Source organism: Camelus bactrianus, chromosome 11 (assembly GCF_048773025.1).
Source record: "Camelus bactrianus isolate YW-2024 breed Bactrian camel chromosome 11, ASM4877302v1, whole genome shotgun sequence".
NCBI classification, from domain to species: Eukaryota; Metazoa; Chordata; class Mammalia; order Artiodactyla; family Camelidae; genus Camelus; species Camelus bactrianus.
In genome coordinates, this window is record NC_133549.1 from 55222936 (window position 1) to 55231578 (window position 8643).

The window sequence follows — 8643 nt, forward strand, 5'->3', positions numbered from 1 at the left end:
GTCCAGATTGGAAGCTACAAGTGTGTGGAGGGAGAAAAGGAGAGGCAGGAGCTCTAGATTCCACTAGTTTCAGCTTATGTGAAGGATACCTAGCAGGGGAGAGATGGTAAGGTGTAATGAGGCCAGATCTTGGACCTTGTCTCTCTCTGCTCTATAGGATATCTTGGAATCTACAGCACACACGTGTGAGGAAGTTAATAAACCCATCCAACATTATTCTATTCCCGCAAATGAGATTGAAAATGAAATGTAACAGCAGTCTTTCTACAGAGCCAAGTATTGCAAGCTCGGAATACTAACTGGTTCATTTAGTTCACTGATTACCATATGTAGATATGAAATCTGAGGCAATTAATTTTCAATAAACCACCCTCTTAAAGTTAACTTGCCTTTCTATTTTCATCAATGCATTCATATTCTCCAAGTATATTTTAACATTGATTAAAAAAAAAAAACTTCCCCACTGTCCAAAAATATTGTTTGCCAAAAAATCAAGGGCTGTTTCTATCATCTTATACAATTTCTGCCATTAACTAACATGTGACTATAGGATTAATTACATGATCGTCATACAAAATCTTACCATGCTGAATTGCACCCATGATATTAGTCCAGGCTTACCCCAAATTACCTCTCAACCAAAAAAGATCAGGTATTTAAAGAAAAACTTCAAGCAAAGCTGGGAACAACAAAGTCTTTCATCATTCCCCCAGATTTTAAAAGTGTTCCATTCTCTCCACACTCGTAGTGCTCTGTTACATGGGCAGCATAGGGGGAAAAGAAAGAAATAAAAGAAACTACAATGTCCTTGATATCTTGCACTTTAAAAATATAAGGGGCGCCCCCTCCCCAGTTTATATATAATGAAACATATTAAATCTCCATGCACTGTTTCCGGGCAATACAAAAACTTGAACGGGGAAAACTTTTTTTTTTTGGGGGGGGGATGAAGGTGGTTTCCAAGCTGTTATTGCAGTCGTATATGACACTGATATTTATTTCCCATAATTCTTACCCACAGCAAACACATCCTTTAAGAAATTGAATAAAATCAAGTTGGACCTTCTCAAAATCTGCTATTAACTTCCTGGAGAAGCTCAAATACTAACACAATCAAGTGCAAAGAGCAAGGCATTCAGGCAATGAGCGGTGGAAAGCAGTCCACCTTGAAAGTGCTGTGAATCTGGTCGTTCTTGAGCCTGAATCCGAAAAGGGGAGGGTGCAATGGGAAATGAGGGGGAGAAGAGTGCCTCAGCTCCTTGAAACCAGACACCCTTTTGGAATCTGGGCTGAGCGCTAGAATCAGGATCCCACCCCTTTGCCTACCTCCAGGCTCCAGTAAGCATCCGCTGGCGTCCTCCCCTCCGCTCCTTCCGCAGCAGCGGACACTCGGGTCCCTAGAAGCCGGGAGCTTGGGTCCCGCAGAGCGCTGGTGCCAAGCGCTTCTCTCGACTAGTTACCAAATGAGAAAAGGGACAGAGATGGGCAACCAGGATGGTGATTAAAATCCAGTTTTTAGGCACCAGCGTCCCGGAAGGTTCCGACTCTTCTGTGCTCTTACCCAGCTCTTTCGCCTTGGCAAAGCGTTACCCAGGGGCCAGGGAGCCCCCAGCAGCAGCTCCTTCTCTTCGGCTCTGCCGGATCGCTCCAGTCTCCGCCGCCGCTGCCACACTGCGCGCCCCGCTATCCACTCACCGCACAGCGAGGAGGCCTGGCGGAGACAACGCGGAGGGAGGAGAATGGATTAAACGGATAGATTTTTCGGGTAAGGGAAGAAAAACTTTGATGTTGGAACCGCACACACAGGACTGAGAAGAAACCAAAACAAGTTGTAGGTGCCGGAGCGGGGAGGACGGTTTCACCAGCTCGGAGATAAATCACCCCCTACTAAAATCAGGGAGAGGAAGCTCCCTGCTCCTTGAGCGATCCCCGAGCGCACCCGTAGTCTCTGGTCTTCCGAGTCCACCGGAAAAGCACAGGGCATGGGAAGCCCTGTTGGTTCTCTCCTGAGGTGAAAATACCAAATGCGCCTCCCGCTGGAGAGGCTGGCGGGGACTCGGTGCAAAGAGGACAGAGACAAACGCAGATCCAGGAAGAGTGAGGGGAACTGGAGCTGCCACCTCAAGAGCAGAAACGCGACTCCCTTCGGGCAAAGTGACTACTACAAAGTCTGTTCCCTCCTGAGCAGGGACAAACACGTTTAAGGGCCTGAACGGACGTCAGCACCAGCTGAGCTCGCGGGGTGAGCGCCAGAGTTCCCCACCCCGCAGGCTGTAGCGCGCCGAGAGCGACCTGCTTGCGCGGTTGAGTGACTGACTTCGGGGAGAAAACGGCGCTAGTGGCGCTGCGGAGTGTCAACCCCCAGAGCCCATCATCGGAAACGAAATACCGGTGGCATTTCTGCGGTGGGCGCGCTTGCTGAATTGAACAGAATCAGAGCTGCGTGCAGAGGGATCTGGCTACTCTACGCGCGCGCGCACCCAGTATTGGGTCACCAAGGCGCTCTCAGCACCTTGTTTTAAGGGAAATCACTTTCCTCTTTCGCTGTGGTTTGCGTCATCATTCTGATTCATTTCACAAAGTTGGTTGAAATCCACCGAGATGCCTTTTAGGTAAACGGGATTAGATTTTTTTTTCAATCTTGAAATTCCAATCAAGACAGTACTAGTCAAATCTTCCCTTAACCTCCACATGCCTACTTCCTAATTCAAAGTTACAATGGACGAAATTATTTGACGTGTAAAAATGACCCTTGCTCTTTTTCTTGGGTGATTTTCACTCATATCATTAGTAACTTAAGAGCCTTTGCACAAGGAAGTAAATTGGAGTAATACGTTACTTTCAGTGGCATTTTCTAACGTTTTTGTAACTCTTTCCAGGTTGGCGGTGAGAAATTAAATTCACAATTAGAAATGTGATGAAAAGAGGATTTTGTTTCTTTATCCTCTGTAAAATTCTGTTTTCAAATGAGTTTTACATTTTTGCCAGAAAATGATATAGCAGCTACATTTTTGAAGTTATAAAGTAAAAATAAATAGAAGTGGAAAAATAATTCAGAAAGTAGAGTTCCCATTTACATGGCCCTTTCCTAAATTTCTGTTCAAAAAAAAAAAGAAAGAAATTATCAATTGAGTGCATTTATTAGGTGATTAGGTGTCCTGGCTCCATTCTGGACGCCTCTCCACCCTCAGACTTGCAACGACCAGCATAGTGAAGAAGGGATAGAAGAATATAAAGTCCCAAGACCAAAAGAACCTGCGGTTGTGAAGGACAGATAACACATATTTTTCCCCTTTATGCAGTTCCAATCTAACCAGGGTAGATTTCCCTTGATCACAGTCACTCCAAGCCTTTGAAAAGTGACAAATACAAACTCTGCCCGAGAGCAGGCTCCACGTTTGTGCCACCTAGCCCGAACGCCCGGCGGTCCTCCCTCTAGCGGCCTTGTAGGGAAACGCTGTGTATGGGGAGTTGGGGGGCGGGGGGGAAGGTGCGCGCGCGCCTGCCTGCTGCTTTGTGTGGGAGGACTGATGATCACTGAAAAAACCCACAGGTACCTGTCGGCTCTCCATAAGCCCTCCTCTTCCTAGCTAAGACCCTTCACCTGGACACTGTGTCTTAAGTGCTACTTCTGGAGCTTCATATTCTTCCTCCGACGTTAGCCCTGAGCTGGGAGGGTCTGAGCAAACTTTATGGAGAGGCAGTGCTGTAAAGGCTTTGGAAACTTTGGAAACTGGCAACGACGACAGCACTTCTGCTCTTTGTAGTGAATATATCCAGAAAGATCAGAGAGAAGTTGGGATTGGGGAGGGGAGCAGAACATAGAAGGGCTTTACAGAAGCATCAATAACACACACAACTAGTTTTTATTCAAATAAACAGGTTTCCAGTGAAACTTCCTAAGAAGAGCGGGAACAGAACTAATTTGGTGACACCTCCACCCTGCACTCCCGCTTGGTTCAGTGTCTTCCAAGTTTAGCGCCCCTTCAAAATGCTTTAGGGTTAAGGGAGGGTTAGTCACAGTAAAAATCAGTGAGGGCCTGTGCCCGCCTGACTGAGCTCTCTGGAACCAGGGCCGTCTCTACCCACACTCCTTTTCCACGATTTTTGTGGCGTTCTGGGCGGCCAGTGACTTCAGGGTTCATCACTTGTGGCCAGCCCAGGCAAGCGTGGCCAGAGAATCTCCTGGGGGTTTTTGTTTTTGTTTTTGTTTTTGTTTTCTGACTCAGAGTCAGAGTACAGAACAAGGGACTGAGGTGGAGACTTTGATGCGTCCGCACCTCCTGTGGGGCCAGAGCAAAAGGGGAAGGAACTCAGATCCGCGAAGGACCTTTCGAGCACTGGGAGGAAAGGGACACCTCAACTCCTTAGAGATCAGATCGCTACAGGTCGCAAGGCTGGACACCATCTGCGCCCTTTGCCAAGAGGGCGGAGAAGGGTCGCGTGGCCAAACTGACAACCTCTTGCTCCTCAAGGTCAGCCCATGCCCACCCCCACTTCGGCCTCGGTACGAAACCCGGGTCCCTGCTGAGCCCCTGAGCCCCGTTCCTAAAGGAAAAATGACCCTCGCAAAGGCCGCAACGCCTGTACGGAATTTTCTAACTTGCAGTGTTGCTCCTTTCACCGCCACCCACCCCCTAACCAAACACACGATGGCTGTGACTCGAAAGACACACAAAAGGACTTCGCCCTCTGCTGTCACCTCCGACAGGCCGGGACAAACGCCGGCAGCTACCAGGGAGAGGAACCCCGGCGCCTCCGTCTCTGCGCGCTCTGTGCCAGCGGCAGCCCCTTCACGGTCTCCCGGGCAGACAGGAGCTCGCAGCCGCAGCCAGCCGCGGGCGCGATCCTGGCTATAGTCTTGGGGTCCGGAAGCAAAGGTCGGACAGCTTCTCCCAATAACTGAGAGAGCTTGCTCTGGGCGACCTCAGTCTTCCTCAAGAGAGCCAGCTCAACTAGCATAGAGGGCGGGGCGGCCAATCGCGGGCCGAGGGCGCCCTCCGAGCTGCCGGGCGCGCGGGAAACTGCAGCCCGCGCGCCCCCGCCCGCCCAGCGCGCTGTCCTCCCGGCCTTAGCCGCAGGCGCAAAGGAAGAGCGCTTGGTGAAGGGAGAAGCCCCGCGCACCCGTCTGTGAGGTCCCTTCTCTCCAGTTTCCCTCTAGGAAGACCGACTCTGCATCCCAACCTGCTCCCCAGTTCTTGCTGTTCCTTTGAATCTGACCTGGATTCATCTGCATCCCCTCCCAGGGTAACAGGCGTCCTTAGATAAGGTGGCACAGAAGGACTGGCACTAACGAGCGAGAAGTGAGAACCCGCTCAGGGCTCAGGTTTCCAGAACAGCGAGGAAACAAACTTCCCTTTGGTTACGCCCAAAAGGATCACCTTTCTCTGACCGCGCTTGTGATCAGTCTGAGCCAAGTTTCCTTCATGCATGCAAGCATGGCTCTCCTTTTCTTTTCTTTTTTTTTTTTTTTTCTTTTTCTTTTTCTCTTCTCGTGCTTTGAAAAGTCAAAGAAACAAAATTTATAGTATTGGATAAACTAACAATTGCTTTTTCTTCTACAAGCCAAATGATACACTTATTTTCTGTCTTAAAATAGTGAAAATATCTTGATGTAATACCTATAGTAGAAGAGTTACATGTTAACAGTAATTTAGATTAAATTGGCATGATAGTAAATAGTATTCAATTTCCATTTATTATAACCTTTTATTATTTAAAAAAGCTTGACAAATAATTTCCTTAAATCTAGAAAAAAGTTCATCTATAACAGTAAAACAGAAATAGTACTTTTACAATATCATTTAAAAATACATTTTATATGTACTCATATTCTTATAGGTCATATTATGTATGACACTTGGAGAGCCTGGTCAAAAATACTAAAAATAATCAAAAAGATTATTGGGGAAATGATGGGAATTTGGAGGGAAATATTTAGGGAAATATCTGTAACTGAATATTTGCTTTGATTATCTATTTTTTAAAGAGTTGATATTTAATATAATTAATATTATTTTTATTTTTAATTATAAAAACACATCACATAAAATTTACCATCTTAACCATTTTTAAGTGTACAGTTGAGTAGTGCTAAGTTATGTATATTATTGTGCAACAGATCTCCAGAACTTTTTCATCTTGCAACACTGAAACTCTATATCCATGAAACAGCTTCCTCTCTCCTCAGCCCCTCTCTTTCTCTCTCTTTCTCTGCACATAAAGATTCAGCAAGCAGGTAACTACCTGCAAGCCAGGAAGTGGACTGTTACCAAAGACCAAATCAGCTGAGACAATGATCTTGGACTTTTCAATCTTCAGATTTGTGAGAAATACATTTTTGTTATTTAAGCCACCCAGTTTGTGATATTTTGTTATGGCAGCCTAAGCAGACTAATACATATGTTAATTCTATTTTTTAAATTTTTGAGGAACCACCATACTGTTTTCCATAGCAGCTGCACCATTTTAGAGTCCCATCAATAGAGCTCAAGGGTTCCAAATTCTTCACATCCTTGTCCACTCTGGTTATTTTCTGTTTTATTGGTCATAGCCATGCTAGCAACTGTGAGGTAATATCTCATTGTTTTGACTTGCATTTCTCTAATGAGTAATGATACTGAGCATCTTTTATATGCTTGCTGGCCTTTTGTATATCGTCTTCGAAAAAATGTTCAAGTCTTTTAATCTGGTTATTTTTGTAGGAGTTCTCTATATTTTCTGGATTGACCCCTTATCCAATTTTTGATTTGCAAGTATTTTCTCCCAGTCTGTAGGTATCCTTTTCATGCTGTTGACTGTGTTCTTTGATGCAGAGTAGTTTTAAGTTTGAAGCGTGTTTGTGTATGCGTACGTGTGTGTTTGTGTATCTTTAAATTATTGTCTCATTTATAGCTTTCATATTTTGAATATTCACATGTAATAACTGAAACTCTCAATATATGAATTTTGTTGATAAGTCATGAGTTTTTCTTACTCCATATTAATATGAGAAGTATCTCCTGATTAACCTGCTCTATATTTCAAAACATTAATTTGGTGGCCAATAGGTACATGAAAAAATGCTCAATATCGCTAATTATCAGAGAAATGTAAATCAAAACTACAATGAGGTATCGCCTCACACTAGTCAGAATGGCCATCATTCAAAAGTCCACAAACAATAAATGCTGGAGAGGGTGTGGAGAAAAAGGAACCCTCCTACACTGCTGGTGGGAATGTAGTTTGGTGCAGCTGTTATGGAAAACAGTATGGAGATTCCTCAAAAGACTAAAAATAGACTTACCATATGACTCAGCAATCCCATTCCGGAGCTTATACCCAGAGGGAACCTTAATTCAAAAAGATGCATGCACCCCAATGTTCATAGGAGCACTATTTCTAATAGCCAAGACATGGAAACAACCTAAATGTCCATCAACAAGATGACTGGATAAAGAAGTTGTGGTATGTCTAAACAAAGGAATACTACTCATCCATAAAAAAATAATAAAATAATGCCACTTGCAGCAACATGGATGGACCTGGAGATTGTCATTCTAAGTGAAGTATGCCAGGAAGAGAAAGAAACATACCATATAGCACTTATATGTGGAATCTAAAAAAAAAGACAAACTTTACAAAACAGAAACTGACTCACAGACATAGAAAACAAACTTGTGGTTACCAGTGGGGAAGCGGGTGGGAAGGGATAAATTGAGAGTTTGAGATTTGCAGATACTGGCTGGTAAATATAAAATAGATAAACAAGTTTATACTGTATAGCACAGGGAACTATATTTGATATCTTGTAGTAACCTAAGATGAAAAAGAATATGAAAATGAATATATGTATGTAATGTATGACTGAAACATTATGCTGTACACCAGAAAGTGACACAACATTGTAAACTGACTATACATCAATATATATGTATATATATTTTTGTATTTATTTATTTTTATTTATTATGGTAATAATATCATATTTTTAAAATTTATTTTATTTCTTTAAATGAAGTACAATTACAATGTGTCAATTTCTGCTGTACAGCACAATGTCCCAGTCATTCATATACATACATATATTTGTTTTCATATTTCATATTTTCAATTTCTGGAAGTATAATATATTCCACATATTAGGGAAAATTAATGTATTTGTATAATAAGTATCTGAGGCTTCTTTCTTAAGTTACTATAAAATATTTTACATACAAGCTAAAAAACTTCTACTTATTTATTTTAAATATAATGAAAACTTCCACCAATTCAACTTTAGGGAACAAAAGAAAGTGATTCATTTGATATAAGAAAACCATTAAAATTCATGTGTGTTGAATTATAGGCCTAATTATACTTCCAGCAGGGCATTTGTTTGCATTCTTATTTGTGTTGCATTCATATATGAGGTTCACATCTTGACATTTTCAAATCCAAGCAGAATTAAGATGTTCTTTACTGGACAACTTTGTTTTCTCTTTAAAATAATTATTTCAATTTCTGATTTTATATTTTGTTTCCAAACTAGGAGACAATGTGAATACATGAGTAACTAGATAAAACTCTAAGGCCCTATATACTTATGTATCTTTTATAATAAAGTTAGTTGTGTCAAATATATGTATACAATTCTAGAATGGGGAAGAAGTGGAAGAACATATT

At 42.8% G+C, this 8643-nt stretch overlaps 1 long non-coding RNA gene across 1 annotated transcript in view; it reads right to left on the bottom strand.

Annotated features, from left to right (window-relative positions):
• LOC141579259 (uncharacterized) overlaps positions 1 to 5504 on the bottom strand; it is a 121659-nt gene extending 116155 nt beyond the window's left edge. Inside the window, exons 1-3 of the long non-coding RNA XR_012510419.1 lie at positions 5221 to 5504; positions 1562 to 1711; positions 1327 to 1452 (exon numbers count right to left, since the gene is read on the bottom strand). This is a non-coding gene — a long non-coding RNA (uncharacterized LOC141579259). The remainder of the gene's footprint in view (positions 1 to 1326; positions 1453 to 1561; positions 1712 to 5220) is intronic.
• Between the last annotated feature and the right edge of the window lie 3139 nt (positions 5505 to 8643).